We start from the raw sequence: 16,922 nt of genomic DNA on the forward strand, positions 1-16,922 counted from the left end.
TCTGAGCCTCAGTTGTCTGTTACATCATATGGGAATAATACTCATTTCCTCTCATGTTGTCCTGGTAATTACATGATTACATGAGTCTAAAATGCCCGGAAAAGTAAGAGCTCTGAGTTGGTTCACTTCTGAATTTCAAGGGCCAAAGTCGTCTGCCCTTTCTTCCTCGCCTTCGCACACAACTGCAGTGGGGTGAAAGCATGAATGGTCACCTTCTCCTCCTCTTGACCTCACTTCTTCGCTCTAAAGTCCTTGTTCTCCACCTCCCTAACCCTTCTCCACCCACCAGGAATCAGCTGTTCCAGTTTTCAAGCTTCTCCTCGGTCTAGCCACTGCGCTCTATGCATATGGTTTTATTTCCCCAAACTGAAGATTCCAGGATGATGCCTGTCCAGCTGCTCCCTCTCCCCAGGTGCTGACGTCCCCCAGACTCTCAAGTGAGGGTGAAGTGTTAGAGGTCATCCCTGGGGCTAATCTGCGTAGTTAGCAGTTTTCCCCAAACGGTGTTTTTTGTAATCCACGTCAGAGCTCATGAAGTGTGCAGATTCCGAGACCCCATCTAAGACATGTGGAGTGAGACCCTTTGGAGCGGAGACTGGGAATCCATGAGTTTCAAGCACCCGAGTGATCCGGACTCACTTTAAATTTTGACGATAACTCAGAGACTGTTCTTTAGCTCGATGCCACTCCAACGGTCCCCTGGGATGCCCTGGTCTTTCTCTTGCTGGCTTCAGCCCTTTCAACTCTTTTGGGGCTCGGGGCCTGGCATTGGTACTTCTAGAAAGTCTTCTGAGTGATTTGAATGGGCATCCAGGGCTGGAAACACCAGATCCCTGAGATTCCGACTTTAGAGGAAGAAGGGGATCCTTGGTCCTCTGCTTATTTCAAGAGTTTTTTCTGTCCTTCTCTCTTATGTCTTAGAGATTGGGGGAAGATTCTAGACACCTGAGGGCTCTTGTATGCAGTGGACAGAGTTACCGTGTATTAAAATCTCTTTTTACTCACGGACTTGGCACTCATTTCTTCCTCTTGCCTCCATGGAACTGGTGTAGAATGGTGGTAATTTTGCTCATTTTCTTCTGTCACATACAATTTAGTACTCTTATATCTCTGTTCTCCTAACCCATGCAGCTGGCAGGAGTGTGGCATGGTGCCCAGATTCAGGGTGGGCACGAGAGGGATGGGGAGACCCTCGAAGGACCAGCTGGCCCCAGCACATCACTGGTGCTGCCCTTTCTCCAGAAGACGAATCCTTGTTCTGGTATTGAACCACCGAGGAACCCTCCAGCGTCTACAAAAGCATCTCTGAGGGAGAGCTCACCATCTCCTTAGGCTGCTTTCTCCAGATTGGAGAAGTTTTGGAGGTCAATTCTTCCCTACCCCCTTGGTCTTAGATTACATCAGACGAACTCTTCACTCAGGTAATTCTCATCCTTCAGATCTCAGCTTCAATGCGGCATCCTCAGGAGCCTCCCTGACTCCCCCCTTTTATTTGGCACCCCCATCCCCCTGCCGTTTACTGTGTCAAGTTATTAACTTTATGACACTTACACAATTGGTAACTATACTTGCTTGTTTCCCTGTTTATCGCCAGTCTAGTCTTCTTTACCAATGATAAGCTCCATTAGGGCGGGCACTAAGCTTGTTTTATTCCTGCCAAGAAATAGATGTCACACTTGAATCCCATAGTTTAAGATTAATAAAGGGACTATTAACAAGAGAGCAGAGGGGTCTAAAGGAGTCACTAAAGGCTGGTGCAGCACCCCAGGGCTGGTGCCACTAAGAAGCTGTCACTAGCCCAATGACTGAAGGGCAGAGGATGGAAGTGATCCTGGACCTCCGAGGGAGCAGTGAGGAGAGGGCCGCCCGACAGGAGCTGAGGCCTTGGGTCGGTCCAGCCAACCCAAAGCAACTTGGCAAATACCAAGCCCTCACTCCCCTCTTGCCTTCTGACTGCCTATTGGCTGAGCCCAACTGGAAGCCAGAGGGGAAGAGAGTCTGTTGACGCATTTCATCAAGGTCATCCTCTTGGAGTGTAGAGCAGAAGGGAGCAATTAGATCTGGAGGGGCCAACGGAAGATACCCCACATTCCCTCCTGTATGCCCAGAGCCTGGCATGGTGCCAGGCACATAGTAGGTGCTTACTAAATGTTTGTTGAACTAGTCGAGTCTGAATCCATATAGAAGAAAATGCTCATGCCACCTGGGTCTCTGGGTTCAGCTCCCAGCTCTTTCTACTGGCCTTCACACAAAGACAGTTCTTTCTCCAAGCTTCTTGTACTTTTCTAAGCGTCCTCACCGTACTTATGTCCCTCTAAAGTGTGTGGTCTAGGTGCAGTCTGATTGGCATGGACCAGCAACACTCTCTCCTTGGAACCTCTCTTAATACAGCCCGAGATCCGAGTATACTATTTGAGGATATCTTATAATGTCTCCCTGCTGTCAAGTGAAATCCTCATATGCTCCCATGAGCCATGTAAAGTCTATTCCAGGACATGAGTCTGCTTTGGACACTGTCATACTGATGATTATGGGATTTGACCTAAACCTAGACCAAGAATGACAATTACCAAGCAAAGCATACTTCTATAGCAGACGTGGTCAATCATTCCTCGGAATCCTTCTCAACACAGTGCTTTAGGCGCTTACTACCAATCTGCCGGAGGTGTCATACGAAATAAAACCTATTTGACATTTTTGTTCTAGGTGTTCTTTGTGTTTGGGAAATGAAGGATGGAAGTAGACACCCAAATTTCTTAATGGGGAGGGAAGTGTTTCCATTGTGTGCTTAACCACTGGATACCTGTACGATAGGCTCTTTGGGGGCTTAAACAAAGATGCAGGTGAAGTACAGACACGCATTGCTTGGTGATGGGGATACGTTCTGAGAAACGTGTCCGTGTGCGAACACCACAGTGCACTTACCCAAAGCTAGACGGAATAGCCTATTACACACCTGGACTATATGGTGCTAATCTTATGGGACCACCGTCTATATGCAGTCCATTTTGACCGAAAGGTCATTATGCAGCTCATGACTGTACAGAGCACAGGGCAGGCTCACGATAAGTCCTCAAATTGCTGTGGCTGGAAAGGGTAACTATGCATCCAACAAGCGGCACTGCTCACCTTTCTGCCAGAGAAGCTAAGCCACATCTGCAGGCACACGTTGGGTGCTGCAGAGAATGGAAGAGCTGAGGTGAGAGGGAGTCCAGCTCACAGGGCAGCCGAAGGTCAGAATGCTGGAGCCAGAAGGTAGGAGGAAACTGAGGCAGAACCCTTTGGTGGGACCCGGAGGGAAGTGTGCAGCCAGAGACCCACCATGCTGCTGCGGGCTTTACAGCTTACCCACCGAGTTGACAGTCTGCTCCACACACGCAGTGGGCTCGTGCAAGCTGGCAGGGGGGCTTCTGCCTCAGTTTCTCCGCCTGGAGCCCAGCTTATTTGTTGGATCCAGACTTTTGACTTTCTCTTAGTAGGGTGGATTTTATTACCAAACCTTCAGTTGCTGGTCTGCACTCCAACCCCCCTCAGTGGGCTAACCCCTGTTCATCATTTAGATGATGTGTGCAATAGAAATACTATGCCAGCCACACATATGGGAGTCATCTATGCACTTTTTATTTTTTGAGGAAGATTAGCCCTGAGCTAACATTTGCCACTAATCCTCCTCTTTTTTTATTTTATTTTATTTTTTGCTGAGGAAGACGGGCCCTGAGCTACCATCTGTGCCCATCTTCCTCTCCTTTATATGTGGGACGCCTGCCACAACATGGCTTGCGAAGTGAGGCTAGGTCTGCACCGTGGATCCAAACCAGCAAACCCTGGGCCACCAAAGCAGAACGTGGGAACTTAACTGCTGCGCACCTGGGCCAGCCCCTACGCACTTTTAAATGTTCTAGTAGTCACATGAATAAAGTAAAAAGAAATAGGTGAATTACCTTTGATAATTTATTTTACCTAACCCACTATATCCCAAATGTTATCATTTCAACACATAATCAGTATAAAAATTACTGATGAGCTATTTTGCATTCTTCCTCTCGTATTTCGGAGTCTTTGGAATTCCGCGTGCGTTCGCGCTGAAGCTCGTCGCAGTCGGCGGGGGCCCCAGGCGGAGCCCTCAGGACCCACGTGAGGCTGGTGGCTGCCATGTTGGACAGCACAGGCTTCCCGTTTAGGGAAACCCCGCGTCCTCAGGGATGGCCCCCAGCCTGGACTTACTTGCTCCCACCTTGGGCTCTCCTCATGAAAGCCATTACTGCATTTGATTGTTGTTGATACTTTAAGATTGCTCTTCCCCTCTGGATAGTGAGGTTCATAAGGGCAGGAACAAACGTGCTAGTTTTGTGCACTTCTCTTCCCAGCGTATTGTAGGGGCTCAATAAATACACAGTGAACGAAAAAATCAACAGGGGTTCTCCAGGGACGCCCACTACCTCTGTCTTCTGTGCTTCCACCCCTGTCCCTGCCTCAGTTTCTCAGATCCCAGCATGCCTCACGGCCTCCCAGCCGCTGGGTCAGGACAGGCTTTTAGCTGGCCTCGTCCCGAGGCACCTGACAGCCGGAATTATTAGCAGGCAGCCCAGGCAGGGGCCTAATGGACTCGGGCAGGGCCCGTGGGGGAGCCGGACCACGCGGGGGCAGGCAGAGCTGCCCGGAATGAAGGATGGCCCTGCCTGCTGGCCCGGGGAGGCGCCACGCACATCCTTCCGACCGATCGGTGCCAGCAAACGTCCCAGGGACACTGCTAAATGCCTGCCGTAAATCTCGCTTAAAGGGCCATCTAGAGCAGCTTTTGGCTGCGGGCATCTTTGCCATTATTCTTTACTAGGCCCTTTTAACGTAACTGGGAACAGGGCAATATTTTGTTCATCTGTAGCTGTTGGAAGGAAGCTCACCGGAGTTCACGGCTGAGATCTGGGCAGCAGGCTTACTCTGGGAAGGATCGGGGCAGCTGCGGCTGGCTCTGGGGCCTTTTGGGGCCAGTTGAGTTTCGGGGAGGGGGGGGCGTGGTTCCTGTGCTGGCTCTGAGAGGCCGGGTCCTGCAGCCCGTGAGGCCGGTGGATGCCTCCTCCTCCCCAGACATGCTCCACACTCCTTGGGTGGGGTGAGGGGCTGGATACTTCCAGAGGCTCCTGCTCCTCTTGGGTCCCTGATCAACCAGGGGCCGAGAGCAGGGGGCTCACAGTAGAGGGGCTTTGGGGCCAGGCAGCCTTCTGCCCCAAGTCACATTCCTTTTAAGCTTCAGCAGAAACAGTTTTTCTTTAGTCCCCATAGCTCCCCACAGTCCCTGATCCACTCCTTCCAGGGACCCTCCAGGGCTGGCTCCCCTCATCCTCAAACTATGGAATGTGGAAGCCCTCATCACACTATTCCCAAAGAAGCAGTGGCTCACAGCCCCTATCGTGGGGGAGACACTCTTGTCCACCAAGTATTTGAAATAGTGAAATAGAGTCCATGTACCGACCACCGCCCCCCCCCCCCCCCCCGCCCCGCCCCGCCCTGCCCCTTGCCAGCCAGTGAATCTTCCTCACAAATACGGGACTCTTTGGTGACCCTCAGGCAGGGCTGACACATTGTCCAACTCAAGGAGGGCACCATTCATATCACAGTATATGTGAATGGCACCTTCTGGATTTGTGCAGTGCACAGCCTGGGCAACCACATGCAGCAGCCCTGTCCTTAGCCACCAGCAGGTCTCCACTTTGGCATGATGTTGAATGGGGGTGTGGGGTCTGATTGTGTGGTTCTCAGAAGGTGTGCTGTTGGGTTAGGCCCTCTTGATAACCAGAGGCCACTGCTATCATTAATGTGGGTTTAATCCTCTCTTCTTTCCACTTCAGAATTCTAGACCAGAGGTTGGCAGACTATAGAGTTTTATTGGACTGCAGCCATGCCCATCTGTTCACATATTGTCTGTGATTGCTTTCAAATGGCAGAGTTGAGTGGAAGCCACAGAGATCATACAGCCCTCAAAGCCAAAGTGATTTACTATCTGGCCTTTTAAGAAAAAGGTTGCCACCCCCATTCTAGACTGTGGTGAAAGGAAAGGAGATGACATCTTGACATCTTTGGAGTCCCCAGGGGGTTTTATTGACTGCTTTGATCAAGCAAGCCCAGATGTATCTCTCTCTCTTTTCTTGCTGTCACTGATTTAGTGGAATTAGGAGTGTCTAAACGTCTTTGTTTTGCCCTGTAGCTGGCATCTGATTCAAAAGGGAAGGAGCAGAGGAGCATGAGGCCAGAGACAGGGAGAAGACAGATTTTAGGGCTGTCTCACCCAGAGGCCTGAAGGCAATCTCCTCCATCTTGGCATGTGTGAGCCTTGGGCATCTGGTGGTGTCCCACATTGGACAGGGTGAATATGTCCACAGATTCTAATTATCTTGTTTACTTCCTTATTATAGATTTCACTATGGGCAATTTTTCATGATAGTTCACACAATCATGTACAAAAACTATAGAGAAAGTTGAAATAATGAACTGGTAGGGAGGACATATGAAAAATTTGTACATGGCAAAAGAACAGTATCCTTAATATATAAAAAGCTTCTGTAAATTAACAAAAGAGACAAATACTCTAACAGAAAAATAAGCAAAGGTTAGGGACAGGCAATTCACAAAATCTGAATGTCCTACAAACATAAAAACACACCAAACTTCACAAACAATCCAAGAAATGCAAATAGAAGCAGATCATTTGTTACCTGGAAGATTGGCAATGATTACAAATTAAAAATAACTGATTTCTTCAAGGTCGTAGGGAAGTGACACTCTCATGCACCGCAGGGGTCAATGTAAATTCATACACCTTCCCTGGAGGCACGAGGTCAGAAAGTTTATCTGAATCTTAAATGTCTGCACCATTGAGGCTGGTGCTTCTACCTCTGGTCGTTTATCCTAAGGTAATAACTGGACAAATGTGCAAAGGTGTAGCTACAAGGCTATTCATCACAGCACTGTGGACAGGAAGAGAAAAGAAAGAAAATAACTTAAATGTCTATCCACATGGAACTAGCTAAATAGATCCTAATAAAATGGTTAAAAATGATGATGGAGATATATTTTCAGTGGCACAGAAAGATCTCTTCGGTAAGTGAGTAAAAAACAAGGTAGCATGGTCCATGTATGAAATAACACGCACTCCTGTGGGTGTGCGTAAATAATAAAAGGGCTGGATGTTGATGGGTGTCTCTGAGTATCGGGACGCCAAGAGATTTTTGGCTTCTTCTTCAGACTGTTCTGAAGGTGTGAATTTTTCTGGAAGCATGCATTAGGTTTGTCAATTTAAAACCAAAAAATTTTAGTGCCACTGCACTGTCTTGTCTGCTGTTGCTGGTCTGCCCGTAATGAAATCTACGATGAGGAAGAACACGAGGTAAATGGAATCTGTGGATGTGTTCACTCTGTCCAACGTGGGACACCACCAAATGCCTAAGGCTCACATGTACCAAGATGGAGGAGGAGGTCACCTTCAGACCCCTGGGTTAGTGAGTCAGCCATCCCCCTTTTTCAGATGGGAACTTTTGTTGATCTTGAGAAGACAGTGTCTCCCTTCCTTTTCACCCTTGGCTGGCATCCTCCTCATTCCTGCCTTCGTCTCTTCAACAGGACTTTGAATACACTGAGCTCATTTGTAATGATCTATACTGAAAACAACCCACAAGGAAACCTCTCCATCATTGGGGTCTTTTGAAGGAATTGGGGTGTGGCTAGCCCGGGTGACCAGCAGAGTCAGTCTTGACTGGGAAGTTCCGTCCTTAGGTATTGTCCTGAGCCGTTATCTGGACATCAATCCTTAGAATGAGACCAAAAGGGAGGCAGAACTCCACTGTGACACAGGGAGGGGCAGGAGTGAGGGACCCCAGGACTGGAGGGCTCTGGGACATAGCCATGTGAAAGGATGCATGGGCTGGACTTGTTAACCCCTTTGATGCCTTATTTGATCTTTTCTCTACCAAAAGCAATGATATTGATTGAATGACTTTAGGTTCAGGAACTATTGGTCCCTTGTATTTCTACGATGGCCCCATTGTCAAACCTTTTATCCCGTTATCAGGCGTGTGTCTTGATTTTTGGGAAATCTGGCCCTGCACCTTTAAATGTTTAATCTCCTTCAGCCAGGGTGAGAAAAAGAGAGAGGAAAGAAGTCGGTATTTAGGTGTGAGTGCGAGTGAGTGGTTGTGTGAAGGAGTGGAAGGGCGGGGTGGATGCTGGGGGACCCCGAGATATTTTCTTTCTTGTCTGTTTTTTCCACCCTATTTCTTTTTCCTCCATGTCAACACCAAACAAGACAGGACTAAAATTAATGGGGAAAGCAGCAATTAGCAAATTAGGTTAGCGGCGTGTTGCCGAGTGGCACGGCTGCCAGGTGCGGGGTCTCTGGCAGGATATTTATTAGGGCCTGTCAGGGAAGTGACACTTTGATAAATGGAGTTGGGTAATCAGCCCGTCTACGACAGCAAGCATTGTGAGGCCTCAGCACGCGCAACGACAGACGCCAACCTTTGTTATGATTTTTAAAATTTTAACGTGCACAAAAGTAACAAAACAGCAACATCCACCACCACGGAGCAACCTGGAACCTAATCCTGATGTCCAGGGGAAATCATGGATCTTGAGTTTTCTGTTTGGAATGGGCAACCGGAAGACATGGTTAAAAGCAACTGATGTGGGAAAGTCAATGTAAGTTTTGGAAATGCTCTAGAGTTGGGATGAAAAAATAGGAGTGGGTTTTAAAGAGCAAGCAGTGGGAAAGAACTGTTTCCCCCAGCATCTTCTGCAAGGTGACCGTTTGCCGAGGTGCTGGAGTGCTGGAGTTGGGTGAGGGGAGTGGATGCTGGGAGCCAGAGGAGGGTAGCTCTGTAGGATGGTGGGAAGGGCTGTGTCATGTATACCTCTAAGAATGGCTTTCCTAAGATGCCCACTGCAGGCCTTCCTCCCTGTGGCCAACAGATGTGATTGGGCTTTCCTTTGCACGGCCAGCTTCCTGGAGGGAGGTTTCAATAACCAGGTGGAAGGTAGTATGAGCAGCCAGTGACAGGGTTTGGGAGGAGGACCAGGTCCCTGGCCTGAGCCGGGTCAGTGCCATTTCCGGAAGCCTTGCTGTACCTGGAAGATCCTGTCAAGGCCCTGGCTCCATGTGAACAGGGCCAGCAGGAGAGCTCCTGCCTCTACTCCCTGCCTTTAAGCCTGCTGCCCTCAATGCTGGGTGACCTAATGTCCGCCTTGTCCTAGCCTTCCTCAGCTCCCCGCTGAGCACGATCTCTGAGGCTCTGGTCATGTGGTGGGACTCACAACTCACCAATGGATGGAGCGATCAACTCTTACAGTGTCCCAGGTCCTGGAGTCTTGCAACACCTCCATTTTCTTGGCTGGGGCCCTAACTCTCTTGATACTTCTCCATACACTGGACCCTCTCGCTCTGTCCCCAGCCACTGTCTGGTGTCCTGCTCCAGGTTGGTCCCATCTGGATGTTGATCTAGGCTGAGTGGAGCTGAATTTTGGACCTTGGATACTGGACTGCTGACCTCCCCAACTGGGACCAGGGCCACAGCCTGGCAGTCACCCTCTGGCCCACCCGTCCCAGCTTCCTCTTCTTCCTCATCTGCCTCCTGCTGGGGTCAGTGAGCTGCAAGCCTGAGTCACCGCAGTTATGACTCTCATGTGAATGCTGGGTCTGGGGATGACCTCAGGGTATGTGGGTATGTCGCAAAGGCTGACTCAGGTGTCCCCTTTCCCTGACAACATGGCTGTGTGTGAAAACGGTAGCATGTGTAGTCCAAGGGAAGGAGTTTGGGTTGCGACTGGTTGTTTCAGGCATTGGCCACCAACGTCTCCTGCCTTGCCCCCATATCAGCCCTGAGGCTGATGAACCAGCCTTCATGAGACTTCTTCATGAGACTGGAACCAGAGGTGGATAATAGAGCCAACCCCCTTCCCAGTCTGCCTGGGGGCTTGCTACAGCCCCATCTCTGCTGAGGCAAACTGAGGCATTGGTGGAGGGTGATGGATGATGGCTCTCACGTCAAGGGGAGTTAGAGAAGTCTGGCGTCCTCGTCACCACCCTCAGGAGTCCGAGCTTGGGGTGAAGGGTGGCGTAGACCATGTCCACCCTCACTTGCCAGCACCTTGCTAACGTTCTGCCAAACACGTCTCGTTGCCATCAGTGTGGGCTGGGACAGGGCAGGGTGGACCCCTGAGCTGGACTTAGGGTGCCAGGTGTGCTCTGCTCTACACGGAGGACTGAAGAGGGGCCCCTTCTCATGACCCACGTTCCTATTCCTGTCAAAACAGTCCTATATTTTACAGGAGGGTCAACTGGTCACCAAATTATTTGTCCCTGCGCTGGAGCAATGGTGATGCAATGTATGGTTTGACCCTCACTGTGTGATGTTAGCATTCTCCCTGCTGAATTTCTTCTGTTGGTTTTGTCCCAGTCTTCCAGTTGGTTAAGCTGGTTTTGATTCTGCCCATCAGTCATTTCTCAACCTTTGGGAGAAAAGGGTTCACCTTCTTAGTCTTCACCAAGTCATTTATAAAGCCTTAAGAGAATGCGGCAAGAACTGAGCGTGTGGCCCACCTCCAGAGACTTCTCCAGTTCTCCAGCACTCCCGGGGTGAGGCTTTGTCAGCAACGACCAACGTTATTATCATGCGAGTTATTTTCTAAAGGACTCTTCTGTGCATTTCTCGTTGGACTGTCCCAGTTTCTCTGTGACAGATCAGTGGGTTTTATGGAGGGTCTCTCTCTAGATATAAGAATACTGAGAACCTGTGGTGTGGCCAGTGACTCTGCTAATAGGTAATAGAACTTGAACCAACCCAGTCTTTTGTTTTTTTTTTTTAAATCAGTGGTATTAATTTATTGGTTTTGTCTAACCTGAAGTGCTTATGTTTCTTAGTAACTTTTTGAAGTGTAGCATAAAACAGACAGCTACACAGGTCAGACCTGTGCTACGTGATGAGTTTTCATGGGCCGAACATTCTCATGTACTCAGCACCCAGACCCAGAGCTAAGCCCCCACTGTCCTAACTGCCAACAGCAGAGACTGGTTTTACCCATTTTTTAACTTTATGTGAGTGGAATCATACAGTAAAGAATCCTTGTTTCTGGCTTCTTTCCCTCCCATTCTGTTTGTGAGATTCACACATTCGATTGCATGAATGTGAAGTTGTGTATCACTCACTCTCTTTGCTGCAGAGTAACCCGTGGTGTGGGTACTCTACAATGTGCTTTCCACTCTTCTGTTGATGGGCATTTCTGGCAATTGTGAACAGTGCTGCTGTGAACGTTCTGGAACAAGCCTTTTGGCGAAACTGGTTCATTTTTCTGTTGGGTAGCTACCTGGGAGTGGAATTGTTGGGTTGTAGGAGTTGTGTATTGGAGCCAGGTCTTTGATTTCAAAAGCTAGCTTTCACCTCATTCACTTACTACTGCTTCTAGGAACCATTCAAAGGGCGTGTTCTCCTGTCTTGCTTGACTCACGGTTGCCGTGCTAAGGTAGAACCCGGCTACAAGCCTTATATACTGTCAGTCAAACCAAACCCTCACAAGGCCCTCCTGCCCCTCCCTCCCTCACCTTCCTCTCCTCCCGCTTCCGTCTCGCTCTCTCTGCTTCAGCCAATCAGGCCTGCTGATCCTTACGCAGCCTAGCGTAGGCCTTGGCCAAGCACCTGCTGTTTCCTCTGCCTGGGAGGCTCAAGGCCCAGGTACCTGTGTGGCTTCCTCCCCCACCTCCTGCAGTCTTGACCAAGACGTCCTCTGTGCAAGGCCTTTCGACCCCACCAGATGCACTGACCTCCCTCCCAGACAGCCTATCTCCCTGGCTTGCCTTGGTTTTTCTCCATGAGCTCATCACCATGGATCGTACTGTATGTGTCACCCAGCTGTGTGCTGGCTGGGCCTCACACCTTGTGAAGGTCCCACCAGGATATGGGGTCTGCCTGTTTTATTCATACTGCATCTGCAGGGTCTGCACAAAGTCTGCATATGGTGGCCCCTCCATACATATTTGTTGAATGAACACTTGTCTAAAATACAGATATTATCAGTCCCAAGTACAGGCACCTTGTCAAAAAGGAAATTAGAATAATTTCACCTTACATTCTCTGGGGATGGACATTAGATCTTGGTAATTGCCTCATTTTTTTGTAAATTAGTTGCCAACTGACCAGTTAATAAGAACGTCTAGAATTTTTCTTGGGATTGACTCTGTCACCTTTTCTTGAAAAATCAATACATTATTTATCTTCTGGCCTTGCGAACATTCTCCCTGATTTCTCAAAGATCCTTCATGTGACTCTGAGATGAGTCCAGCGGGTTTCTGCCGGCCCCTCCACCTGTCTGCGATACTGTTTTGAAGCGGAGTTTTGCATCATCATCAACCTTTCCAGTGCACCTGTCCAGTGCAGGCACTGTCCTGGGCCTAGAGGACACAAAGGCATGGAGGACACTTTCTCTGCTTCTGGAGCTTTCTCAGGATTCAGCGTGGAGAGAGAGCTGCAGCTAAAAGTGACAGTGGCCTGGCGGAGCTATGTGGTGAGAGCATGTGACTGGCTGGGCAGTGAGTGTGGTGGGATGAGGTTATGTCACTGGGGGCACAGGGAACTTGTGGAACCTGGTGGGAGGTGCTCTTGCTATGTATTATGCACTCAACAAACGTTTATTGAGCATCTACTATGTGGCAGGCACTACGCTGAGTGGTGGAGACACTGTTGTGATGTGGAGCTCACAGCCTAGTAGGGGTAATAAACAAACAAAGAGAGAAACTGCCAAGATATTTCACTTGTGGTAAGTGCTGAGAAGGAAATAAACATGGTGATGAGTTTCAAGGCGGGGTGAGAAGAATCCTTTAGATAGAGAGGTCAGTGAAGCCTTCTCTAAGGACCTCTGGGGGCTGGCCATGGAGAATGAAGAAAGGTCATTCCAGGCACTGGCAGAAGCCCCAAGGTGGGAAGGGCTTGGTGTGTTGTAGAAACCGAGAGGGGACCAGTGTGTTGGGTGGGAAAGGGGGAGAGTGGCTCCCCATGAGATGGGTGGAGTGGGCATGGCTCAGAATATACAGGGCCTTGCAGGTGGTGAGAGGGCACCGGCATTTCTGTTAAGAACAATGAGAAGCATTTTGGGTAATAACATAGTTTTATTTTTGTTTTGCAAAGATCCCTATGACTACAACGTGGAGGACAGATTGGAGAGGGGCGAGACGAAAGGCAGGGAGACTGGCGAGAAGGCTGCTGCAATTGTTCTGGAAGGGAGGATGGTGGTGGGCTGTGGTGGAGGTGGAGGAGACGGAGAGAATGGCTGGATCTCAGGTGTGTTTGGGAGTTTGGGTCAACAGGACTTCCTGAGGGGTTGGATGAGGTTAGGGACGGGGAAGGGAGGATTTTTGTTGACAGTTTGAGCACCTGGATGGATTGTGGTGCCATTTACAGGAGGAACATGCTTATCCATAATGGTCTTAGATGTGTGTAATGAGTTACCAACTTTCCAAGTCACCACAGGTGTGACCACATTCTCCCCATCCCAGGGTCCTAAGGAGAAGGCTATATGCCCTTATTTTGCAGTCAGGAAGCTGCCAGGTCCCATGCTGGGTGAGCATCTCTTGGTCCCAGGCTTTGCACAGGTGGTAGAGATCCAGAAATGAATCAAACATCCCTGCTTTCGAGATGCTCACAGTTTAGCTCAGCTTTGTGTCCCAACCCTGATCCATTGGTAATGGATCCATTGATCACGTGTTGAGAAGAAACTTGAGTGTGGCCTAATGGGAAACAGAGTCAGAATCAATTAGCAATGTCTGTCAGGGGTACGGGGTGGGAGAAATGCTGGTCACTGTGCCTGGCTAGGTAATGATCAGAGGTGAACCCTCACATCCTCCCCAAAGTGGGCTTGGCTCTCAGAATCAGTGCCTCCTTGGGGCAGGTTTCTCTGGTGCATGGTTGCTAAGTCTTTCCTCTGTAGAGGCAGTGTGGTGTGGTAGGGAGAGTAATGAACCCTAGAGTCAGCAAATGGTGGTCTGTTTGCATCCCCTGGTCGCCACTTATTTACCATGTAGCCTTGCACAAGTTTTATCACCTCTTTGAGTCTCAGTTTGCTCATCTGAAAGATGGGAATAATGCAACCTCTGGCTCACAGTCATTGGATTGTTTCTGGTATCCAACAAGCCCTCAATAAATGTAGGTTGTCAACAACTATGGAAACCCTGAAGCTGTGTCTGAAGCCATAGATGTGAGGGAGGGTTTTATCTTGACCCTGGGCGTGAACATCATCCAGACCAGGGGTCTACACCTGTCTACCCCAGGGTGAGCAAGGAAACTCTGAGCCTCCCGCAGCTGCGGGGCCTGTAGGAGTGCTGGTTTGGGCTGCATGTGGTGGGGAGGGAGTTAATGTCAGGCAGGTGCAATGAGTATTTGGGCTATTCAAATGTTATTAGTGGTTCGGGAGCTACATGGAATGGCCAGACGATTTTGTCCCTGAAAACCATGGGATTTGGGCAAGAAGATGCATGTTTCAGGTCCCTACCCTGAGAGTTGTCCCACATCATAACAGAAACAAGGACTCAGGCCCCATGGATTTGATTCAAACTTTTACCTGCCTCCACCCATTGCTATTACCACCACCACTGCCGCCGTCATAACAACACTCCCGCAACCCAAGAAGCTCCATAATGTTTCACTCATTGTGTGGGCAGTGCCCGGCATAAATATCTACGATTTATAGATAATTACTATTACCTATGTTAAAAATAGTAGCAACTAACAGTGAAAAATGCTTTTGCTTACCATCTCATTGAATTCTCCCAGCAACCTTTTGATGTAGGGCAGGGGGTTGGCACTACAGCCCACAGGCCAAATCCAGCTTGTGGCTGATCTTATAGGCCCACAGCTGAGAATGGTTCTTACATTTTTCAAGAGTTGTAAACAAAACAAAGCAAAGAAGGATATCAGAGACCATCCAGCCTACAAGGCCTGGAATATTTGCTATTGGGCTCCTTGCTGACCTCTGATGTCGAGTATTTGTCAGGGTAGGCTAGGTTATGCTGCAGTAACAAACAGCCCCCAACCTCAATGACTTACCCAGCAAAGGTTTATCTCTTGCTGACTCAAAGTCAGCTGTGGGTCTGTGCCACCCTCCAGGGCATCTGTCTTCCAGGTGATCAGCCATCCTGCTGTTCTGATCCTGCAGCTCTGAAATCTTAACACGAGGCCTCTTGGCACTATGGCAGGGGAAGGGAGAGGCTATACCTGCAAGTATATTTCATTAACTGGAACTTTTCACATGGCCCTGCTTAATTATGAGGGGCTGAGAACTGTAAAGGAGCCTCTGGAATGAGATGAGGAAACTGAGCTTCAGTAACATGATTGCCTTCCTCGAGCTTACACAGCAAGGAAAAGGCAGAACCAAGACAGATACCAGGCAAGTGTCATCTCCAAAGCTGGGAATCTTATCTCTTACATTCTCCTTGCCTTATATGCTCCTTGTCCTGGGTGCAAACTCCATTAAATATCTCCCTGCTTTGAAGTGGCTCAGACAGAATGTGCCCAGGGTTGCTGGAACGTCTCCCAGAGAAGTCCTCTTACCTCTACACTCCCCTCCCCCAGCCTCTGGCCCCAGTGGCGGCGGAAGGTGCCACAGCCTGAGTAACTCATGGCTCCATCAACTCCCCGCAGTGATGAATGACACCCATCCATCGTGGGCCCTGCTGATGGCCCAGCTCATCCATCATGGCCCGGTGCTCCCAGGTGATGTATTAGTGCCTGGAGAATGGATTGCTCAATAGCCCTTCTGCTTGGGAAGGAAACCAAGCCAAAGAGTGGATTCACTCTAATTACCTGCTCCCCTGGCGGGGCTGAGAGGCCCTTTGGCAGCCCCTCTTGGGCTCCCTGCAGAAATATGACTTGCAGTTCTTGAGCCACCAGGTCATTCCCAATGCATTGCTGATGAACAGGGCATTAATTTGAAAAAAAAAAAATTCGGGGAGGAGCTATTAGCAGACTTGCTTCACGATAGAAAGCCAGGCAGGCTAGGTGAGTCCTCTGGGGATGAGCGAAATAGGAACCAAACAGTATTGGGGTGAGGAATAATTGAGACGGATCAGAGGTGCAGGGTCAGCGGACAAGTCAGTGGTCAAGGCTGTGAGTTCTGCAGACGTATAGACTTGGCTTTGTGTCCTCTTCCTGTCATTTACTTGCTATGTAACCTTGGACAAATCATTGAATTTCTCTGAACCTCAATTTCTCTTTCTATACAATGAGAATAAGGGTTGTGAGGATTAAATGGGAATATCTATCAATCTCTCTCTCTGCCTCTCCCTCCCCCTCTCTCTCTCAAGTGCCAAGCATCCTAAACCTGGTACACAGTAAGTGGTGATGATGGTGGGGACAACAATAAGGTAATTATAATTAAAAACTCGAAAATTGTTCTCTCTGCTCTTTGTCACTTAGAAGGTGCAATATTGCCAGGGATGCAGTGGTAGCTGAAAATGATTTGTTCCTCTCCCACTGAGAGCTGGAGTGACTAGCCTCATGACTGTTTCAACCAACAGAATATGGAAGGAGTAATGCTGTGCCAGTTCTGGTCCTAGCAAGCCTTTAAGAGAACTGCATCCTTCTGCTTGCTTTTTCTTGGAACACCTGCAATGGGGGAAGCCATCTGCTGTACAAGAAGTCCAGTTATCCAGAGACTGCTGTGCTGTTGAGGAAGCCCAAGGTCTCTACCTGAAGAGGCCATGTGGAGAGAGATGCTCAGCCATCCCCCATCTCTTCCAGCCATCCCAGCTGAGATGCCAGATATATGGGGTAAGAAGTCATCTTGGACATCCTGCCCATTGAGCCTTCAGATGACTATAGTACCAGCCCCATCATGTGACTGCAACTGCGTCAGAGACCCCAAGTGAGAACTGCCCGGCTGAGCGAAGTCAA

This window comes from Equus asinus, chromosome 15 (assembly GCF_041296235.1).
Source record: "Equus asinus isolate D_3611 breed Donkey chromosome 15, EquAss-T2T_v2, whole genome shotgun sequence".
Lineage (NCBI taxonomy): Eukaryota > Metazoa > Chordata > Mammalia > Perissodactyla > Equidae > Equus > Equus asinus.